The sequence below is a fragment of the Phalacrocorax carbo genome, chromosome 25 (genome assembly GCF_963921805.1).
Source record: "Phalacrocorax carbo chromosome 25, bPhaCar2.1, whole genome shotgun sequence".
Classification (NCBI taxonomy): domain Eukaryota; kingdom Metazoa; phylum Chordata; class Aves; order Suliformes; family Phalacrocoracidae; genus Phalacrocorax; species Phalacrocorax carbo.
Genome location: NC_087537.1, coordinates 3,014,379 through 3,023,079, shown reverse-complemented (window position 1 = coordinate 3,023,079; position 8,701 = coordinate 3,014,379).

Sequence of the window (8,701 nt, the reverse complement as noted above, 5' to 3'; positions counted from 1 at the left end):
GGGCCAAATCTCTGTGAATATAGCTCTTTTCAAACCTTTACAGGGCTCATCATCTTGGTCCCCCTTAGGAACTGGCCCAGCTTGATTTCCGTGAGCAGTCACTGCTCTGTCTGGCATAGCATTTTCTGTTCCCTCATCCGAGAAACACCGCTCAGCCTCACAGAGCTCCTCCCTTTCCTTGGTTGTTTTGCTTCTCCCTCATTTTTGTCAGAGCCTTTACCTTCCTTTTCCAAGAAGCTGGCTCTTCCCTTAGGCTTTCTCTCCCATTCCCACTGAGTATATTTTGAATATATCTGTCCCTGTCCACGGCACATCATTTTCCAATTAACAGGTTTGTGTACATGTAAAAAGCAAACCAGACGATAACATCTCTCTGCTGCAAAGACACACTGCTAACTGTGGTCACAGAGGGCATCACGTGCTCACTGATGTGAGGTCGTTTCATAGGAAAGAACATGGGTTTGCCTGGGAAAAGTTCTTTTTGGTGCAGAAAAAAAAGAGACTGGCCACAAGGGAGATGGTTACAGATTCCAGATTCCCAAACTACTTCAGCCCTGAAAGTCAGAGTATCTGGAAGGCTGCTGAGATAACAGATAACAGTCCCCTTCCTCACTTGAACAGCCTCTTTCCTCCACCCGATCTCCTCCTGGTTCGTCTTCATCTACCCATGTCTTCTTTCTTCCTCCCGCAGAACAGTTTGGATCTTCAGCGTTGTCAGTCTCCTCCAAAAACACAGTGCTGTGGTTCAGGGTGTGGACGAGGGGGAGGCAGAGGCACGGTGCATGGCCCATCTGGCAAGTCCTGGAGCGCTGCTGCTGCTTCTCTTCACTTCACCTTAATGAGGCTCCCACGGAGAGCAGAGGAAGCTGAAAGGAAATAAAAAGGTTTCTGACAAAAGGAATGTAAATAGACAAGAGGCAGGTGAACAAAGGAGGAAAAGGAAAGCTGTGTACAAGCTGGAGATTGAGTGGTTCTACTCCGTAATCAACTTGACAGTTTGATTTTAAGACACAGCAGAAGAGATCGATAATTCTTTACAGCAGCGTAATGCACATCTAGGGTTTGAAGTGCTTTGATCGTCAAAGTCCCTATTTCAGGGATCAGTCCTGTGCTTACTTCGTAAGCGGAGGTGCTTCTGTGTTTGGCACGTCAAGGATGGTAGGGGAAGAGAGCAGGGAAGGGAATGGTGGAAAAAAACGTTCTAAAATGGCACAGGCTGCTGCCCTGGTTGAGGTGGGGCAGCTCAGAAAAATCTGGGGAAAGAAATGCTCACAGGCCCCTGTGAGACTGAAAACGAAGATATTACGCTTACGCTTGTATTATTTTCTGAGGACACATTGGTCATCTTTGTTCTGCTGTGGAGATCCAGACTGACCTATTCCTGCTCGCCCAGGAGTCAATGAGTCCCTTTCTCTCTAGTGCACTAGTACAAATAGAGAGTGTTTAGTGGGTATATAACGGCACGAAATCCAAACGCTGCCATTTATCACCCTCTTTGTACTGAATTAAATCACTACGTGAAATGCACTGAAGAATCGAACCTTTATTGTTTTGTTGGTGAAAGGATTGGGTCCCAGAATTACATCAGTTGTTTTTCTCTAAACAGCTATTAGCCTCCTCCATTATACTAACAGAACTGGTTTCCATCCTCTGGCTCATTTATTCCAAACCAGCATTATTGAAGTGAATGGGGTCTAGGCCCTGGATATTAGAAGAGCTGTTGGTCTACTCATAAATAACAAGTTGTCAAGGATTTTAATGGAAACCCTTAGAGTGCTGTAAATCTGTGCAGTTCTGCCTGCATCCCCTCCCTCATTTCCATCACAATATCACTCCAGTGGGACTGCAGCTTGCAGCATGTGCCAGGCAGCCTAGATTGGTAGGACACGGGGGGAAGGAAGGGGGGAAAAAAGCTGGAGATGGGGTGGGGGACTCAGAACAGTTGGTACTGCGGAAGCATCTGCTGGGTGGCCGGTTTTGGAGTCACCTGGCCTATTCAGGGCGGCAAGGGGAAAGGGGCTATTCATCCAGGGGGACTGGAGAGGGGAATAACAGAACCAGGGATGCTTGTGGAATAAAGACGGATGTATTGCAGTTTACATTTCGCTCCGTTGGTCTGTGAAGCAGTAAATCTCAGCAAGTAGAGGGTTTTGTTAGGTTTTGATCACGATTTAAGTGGTAGAGCTAGTGCAGCGGCACTGCATAGACTGTCTCTTACTGTTAGTCAAAGAGGACTTTCCTTTCCAAGATGAATATATTTTAACCTTCCAAGCCAGTCTAACCTACCTCCGGGGAAAATCTGACACCACGTCCTGATCCAAATAGCAACGTTTCTGTAGTTCACTGGATCTGGCCAGAAACTGGGTTACTACAAGCCCTTTGACCTGCACTTAGTCATCCCCCAAGTATCTGTAGCTCTCCTGCCTGCTCAGATCACAGCACCCTGCTGTTATACAACGCTAAAGCCTTCTAGGAAGGAACGTGAGCTCACTCGTCCATTCTCCATTGGCTATACGATATTATGGTATATATTACGATCAGCACAGCCACGCTTGTGCCCACCCCACTCCCAAAGGAGACGAGACTGCACGGGGCCCTATTTAAGAGATCGTGTGGACTCTCTGTCCTCCGAGGCGCCAGTGCTCATTAAAATTTGTATGCAAGGTCAGTTTAGGCTTAAATGGAGGCTTGCACCCTGGCTTACCATGTAATATAAATAAAAAATGACATTGGTGACAAAGCTTCTGCTAGCTTCAGAGTGCCCAGGGCTTATGGTCTTATATAATTACTAGTCTGGCACTGAGAGTCTAAAATACAGCAAAGCCATCAGCCACGCAGATCTTAAATTAATTACTTTAAATATAGCTGCTTTCTCATTGCAACCTCACATGACAAGCACGGAAGAAGCAGGCCTTACGAGACTTATGCTCTACATAACATAATTAAATCTCACCCCCGTGTTACAGACAGGGAAATGGTTATGCAGACATGAAGGAATTTGGCCAAAGTCACTCAGAAAATTTGTGGCATAATCCCCTTTCTCCCTCGCCAGATTTAACATCCATTTTGAGAAAGGCTGAACAGCACAAGAAGTGAGCCGGGATGGAGAAAAAATGGATGGCTGCCAAAAGGGATTGATGCCTTTCAGACTCCAGGGAGTTTTTAACCCTTCCCAATGGTTTTCCCAGCCTGAAAAACCTGGTGGGGTTCATCAGGCTGTACTTCTCCTCTACTGATCCATAAGAGATTTGCCAGTGGGAGCAGCTGCTTCGAGAGTGAGTTGATAACTCGAGCCCTGAGGCACTTACATCTGTATGTCTCGTCCCCTGCCTGCTTCCCTTCCCCAGTAACAGGATGAGACTAGAATATTGCATGCGCTTGTATAATGTGTATTCCTGTGGGGCCTGGGTCATGATTACGGCATCTAAATGCAACCAGAAACAAATAGTGACAATGAAAAAGACAAAAAAGACGGTCAGCCTGAAGATTTCGAACATGTTTTACACTAAATTTGTTTCTATTTAATAATAAGTTGCAGTTTCATAAGCCATACAGTGTCGTTAATTCCTTTTTTAATAACAGTTATAATATTTTTGAGAGCAGCTGCTGCACATGTTGTGTAGTACAGCTGAGAGAGCCATATGGATTTTTAATTCCTGAGAGTTATTACTTGGTTCTAGCAGTATACATGAACCCACGCTTGCGTTAATGGAGTCATTAGACTTGACAATCCTTCCTTAAAGAGGGCTATTGTTAGGCTAGATCTCATCCAAAACCTAGGAGAGGTCTGGAAAAGGAGCTCTTCATCACACGAAACACAGAACGACAGTATTTTTTTTTTAGGCAGTTCAGTGGTTTTTACATATTCAGGAAGTTCCTTCTCTGTTAGTATAAGAGAATCTTAACAACCTGTATTCTGTCCTTTCAGAACTATACCTAGAAAGCGTGGCCCGAGGTGTTACTGTTGCTTTACTTTGGTGGGATTTTTAACAAATCAGGCAAAATGGGGACACCCAAGCTTTCTTGCAAGCTACCTACTAGAAAGCCCCTCTGCTCTTAAAGGAAGAAATCTTACAAGAATACTCAGAGCTACAACCCTAACACATATTTTGGAAGAGACATTAACTTTGAAAGCTATATTAAATCACATTTCTCAGGGAACTTTTCTAAGACAGCCCCTAAATGTGAAATTCTTGCACTTCATCCTAAAACATGTAGCCCAGTGAGAGACAGAAGGCAGACTAGATGCATCACTGCGGGGTCCTGAATGAAAATTTCTTTAGTCCCAGTAAAGGCTCCAATCCTTGTGTTTACAAGCAGCAGAAGAGAAAAATACCCTGCTTTAATGTGGAAGCTATATATACCTATATATCACTTGGCTTCATCGTATTGAGTATGCTACAGATTACTCAAATAAATCTGAGGACCTCACTGGATCTTTAATTCTATAGAAAATGTTGGAAAACTCTTAACCTTATGACATTCTAGTAAATCTGCTGCTGGCTGCCATGGAAATGGAACAGGTTAGTTTAAAGGAATCAGTATCACAAGAAAAAGAAAATGGAATCCAAGCTTTTTTGTGTGTGTCGAACAATTAGCTTAGAACAACCTGCTCCATTTTTAGCCATCTCGGTCTGTTTCCATGGCAGCAGGAACTGAATTCATACAACTGTTGCAAATTCTGGGATGTAAATGGTGCTGCCCATTGTGTCAGCAGCACCAACAGGCCTCGGAGTCTAATTTCACCTTCCCAAAGCTGGTAATTTTGTTTCGTTCTTATTTATTTAGGATTATTTTTGTGCCATTTTAAAGATTTTAGACAAGATTGCGCTAGGATCTGTGCGCTACCATTAGCCCAGCATTAGGGTAGCACGGACAGAGACAATGAAATCCAATCTCCAAATTTTGGGCTGTTTAAAACCGAGCCCAGACAACCAGCTGCGTAGGGTCTCATCGGGAGGTTTGCTGCCTCACAAATAAATTCTTGATGGGAAGACCGTGTATGCTCGTTGCCACTTAGGGATCAAGATTTGGCTCCGTCAAGGACTGTGTTGTGTCGCCTGAAGCTTCTGGGGGCCTCGCACCCACTCGCCTCCCTCCCCTCAGCCCCCCAAAATCACACCACAGCGTCCCAAAGGCAGAGCCTGCCGGTGCCGGCCCTCCATGCAAAGCCCTCGGACTGACGGGGAGCTGGGCTCTGCCGTGGTGTGTTCCCGAAAAGCGGGCTCGTTCGCCCGGTGAGCGAAACGCCAAAGCACGCACAGAGCGGGGGTGTTTTACTCATTGCATTTTGCATGAAAAATTTTCATTTCCACGAGGGCCGGGCGGTAACTCCACACAGCCAGCCCCCCCGCTCCGAGAAACTGCAGGTATTTATACAGTTCAGTGTGTCAGTCACAGCTAATATTCACACCCCCCAGCTAATAATGGGGCAGTTTCTTTCTCATTTCACCCTAAAGGTACAGCTCCCTTTCAATTTACCACCCATGCTCGGAGTGAGGGGCTTATTTGAGTAGGGGGTTTCTGGCCTATGGGCGTGATTTTAGTATTATAAAGCAGATAGTTCACCTAAAGGACACTTAGTTTTAGTTCTTATCAACATCCCAGCTAGTTGTCCTCCTTGACTATGTACCTCAGCACACAGCTTTCGGTGCCTTCTGAGGCAGGATGTTCACTTTTATCAGTCTCTCAGCTCTTTGTCAATATATAGTCATAAAACAAACACTTCCCTACCTCTCAACTCCCCTCTCTGGCCGCCAAATCCTGTTTTCCCAGGCTCACATGTTTCATTTTTATTGCTTAGGGGAAAATTCCGTTTTATCCGGGATATCATTGGGGACCGGTTTCGTGGCACAGAACCCCGCCCGGCCATGAGGAGAGGGGACAAACCCTATCAGGAAAGCCCAAGCCCTCCCCCTCCCTCCCTCCCTCAGACAACACCTCCCAACTCCCCCCGCGCGCCCTTCGAGCCCCTCCTGAATATTCAAATCACCCCCGTCCTTACAGCTGTGATTGGCTGTACCCGTTCAAACGAAGCCACGCCTCCCCGACGAGGAGGAGCCGTTACCAGCCGTTTGCTCGGGGGCGGGAAAGGAGGGCGGGAACGCCGGAATGCGCATGGGTGCACGCCTGTGACGTCAGCGCGTCCCCCTGTTGCCGTAACAACGCCTCTCCCGCCCCTTACCGTTTTTATCCAATCAGAGACCCTTCTGGGCGCTTGGCCCAATGGAGCGGCAATATGTTAATAAGGGGGCGGGGAGAACGGGGGAGTTATGCAGGTCGTTTTGCCCAATCAGAAGGCGGGAAATAGATGGGTCAATTTGGTTGTAGAGTCTGCTCCTGGCACCAGGGTGGAGCGCTGGGAAAGCGTTCCTGGCGTCTCTTGGATGGGGAAGCCAGGTGGTGGTGGTGTCCATTCCTAAAGCCCCAATAGAATCACAGAATGTTCCAAGTGTGAAGGGACCCACAAGGACCATCGACTCCAGCTCCTGTCCCTGCACAGGACACCCCAAATTCACACCGTGTCTCTGAGGGCCTTGTCCAAGTGCTTCTGGAATATCGCCAGGCTGGTGCCGTGATGCCTCCCTGGGGAGCCTGTGCCAGGGCTCCACCACCCGCTGGGGGAAGGACCTTTCCCTGATACCCAGCCTAACCCTCCCCTGGCACATCTCCCTGCCGTTCCCTCGGGCCCTGGCGTTGGTCACCAGAGAGCAGAGACCAGCCCTGCCCCTCCTCCTGCCCTTGGGAGGGGGCTGCAGAGCACCATGAGGGCTGCCCTCGGCCTCCTCCAGGCTGAACAAACCAAGTGCCTTTAGCTGCTCCTTGTAAGGTTTCTCCTGTAGTAAATTTGCATTTGCACAGGGGACACAACAGAATTAGAGCTGCCAAGACAATGAGGGGCCTGGAGCATCTCCCTTGTGAGGAAAGGCTGAGAGACCTGGGTCTGTTCAGCCTGGAGAAGAGAGACTGAGGGGGGATCTCATCAATGCTTATAAATATCTGAAGGGCAGGTGTCAGGAGGATGGGACTGGACTCTTTTCAATAGTGCCCAATGACATCCCAAGGGGCCACGGGCACAAGTTGGAAGACGGGAAGTTCCACCTGAACATGAGGACAAACCCCTTCCCTGTGCGGGTGCCAGAGCAGGGGCACAGGCTGCTCAGGGAGGCTGTGGGGTCCCTTCCCTGGAGACATTCACCCCCCGCCTGGACGCGGCCCTGTGCCCCTGCTCTGGGTGTGCCTGCTCAAGCAGGGGTGGGACGGGATGAGCTCCCGAGGGCCCTGCCAACCCCCACCAGCCTGTGATGATTTTAACGTATCACTTGAATTGTTAGAAATGAAAAGCTTTAGCGTCTGTGCTTCTCGTTTTGCACAAAGTTTGGCAGCCTGTCTCAGAATTCCCCTGTTGATGCAGTTGACTTCAGGCATGCTACCAGTCATCAGTCTTCTTTATTCATTATTTATTCTTTATTCAGTATTTCTTTATAAGCCCCAGTGTCCCCTGTTGTTCTAACACTTGGTCTTTGCGAGTACGTACTATCCCTAATGTTTAATCTTTCTGAAGTACTAGCTTGTGATCATTATACATATTTCTCTCATAATGACTGAAGTTAGGCAAGAAGTCAAAACTTAATAAGTCTCTGAGCTCTTGCCAGTATTTTCTGGATTTGTGCCTTGAGAGAAGAACACGAAGAAGCACTGTACATGGCTCCATTCCCAATTCAAATAAAGCGTTATTCAGGCTTGTATTTCAGGAATCTTTGTTTTTCACCACTCATCAGAAATATCAATGGGGCTGTTTGTTCGAGCAGTTATTGCTAGCTAATATGAAGCTTCTGAAACTGTAAGAAACTGTCAGTTTATTTGGTACTCGTTTATGACTAATTGCCCAGATTACCGTCCAAAGCAGACAGTTTGTAAATAATAAATCCATAGCGAGCAAAAGCAAGCCACCTTGATTGCCGAGGATCTAATTGAACAGCGATTCTACATCTCCCTCTGAGTCCAAACAGAGAGTTTGAAATTTCAAATCTTCGTTCTCTTGAAACTGCTTGTGCTCTGCTCTGCAGTGCGTGGAGCTGCCAGTGAGTATGGCTTTTGGGGAGCAAGAGGTAACAAGGACTGAACAGCATGCTGGGCAGACCATACCATCTCAACAGGTCGGTTAATGAAGTGAAAAATAATCAAGTGTTTATGAGTGTGAGTTGGTGAGGCTATATGCATATGATGATCCCTTTGCTTGGTTTTGCAATCAAAAAGGTGAAGTCCAAAATATTTGTTTATGGCTTTTCTCTTTCCCTCGCAGACTTCTTTCCTCAGAAAATTAGCCACTTGCCTGGAAGGAGTGAGATCTGTCGGAAGTATTTGCTGGCTAGGAACATGAGCAGGGTGGTAAAGCTCTTCCCAAAAGAATTCAACTTCTTTCTCAGTGTCTTCCTGCAGACTAAGCCCTTCTTAAAGCCTCACTTTCTCCTTGGCACAATTATTTTTTGGCTATCAGATTTAAATTCTGTTATTTGCATGTCAGGAGGAGCTAACTTCCAGCATTTTAGGAGCCTTTCCTGAGTACTAGGCAAAGGTTAATATGCTGGGCTAGAGGAAAGCAAATAATTTTCTCTTTTTGAAATTAATGCTGGAAAAGAAATCAGGAAAAATAAGCAATTTTCACTTAAAACTTTTTTAAGTGCAGAGGACTAAAGGA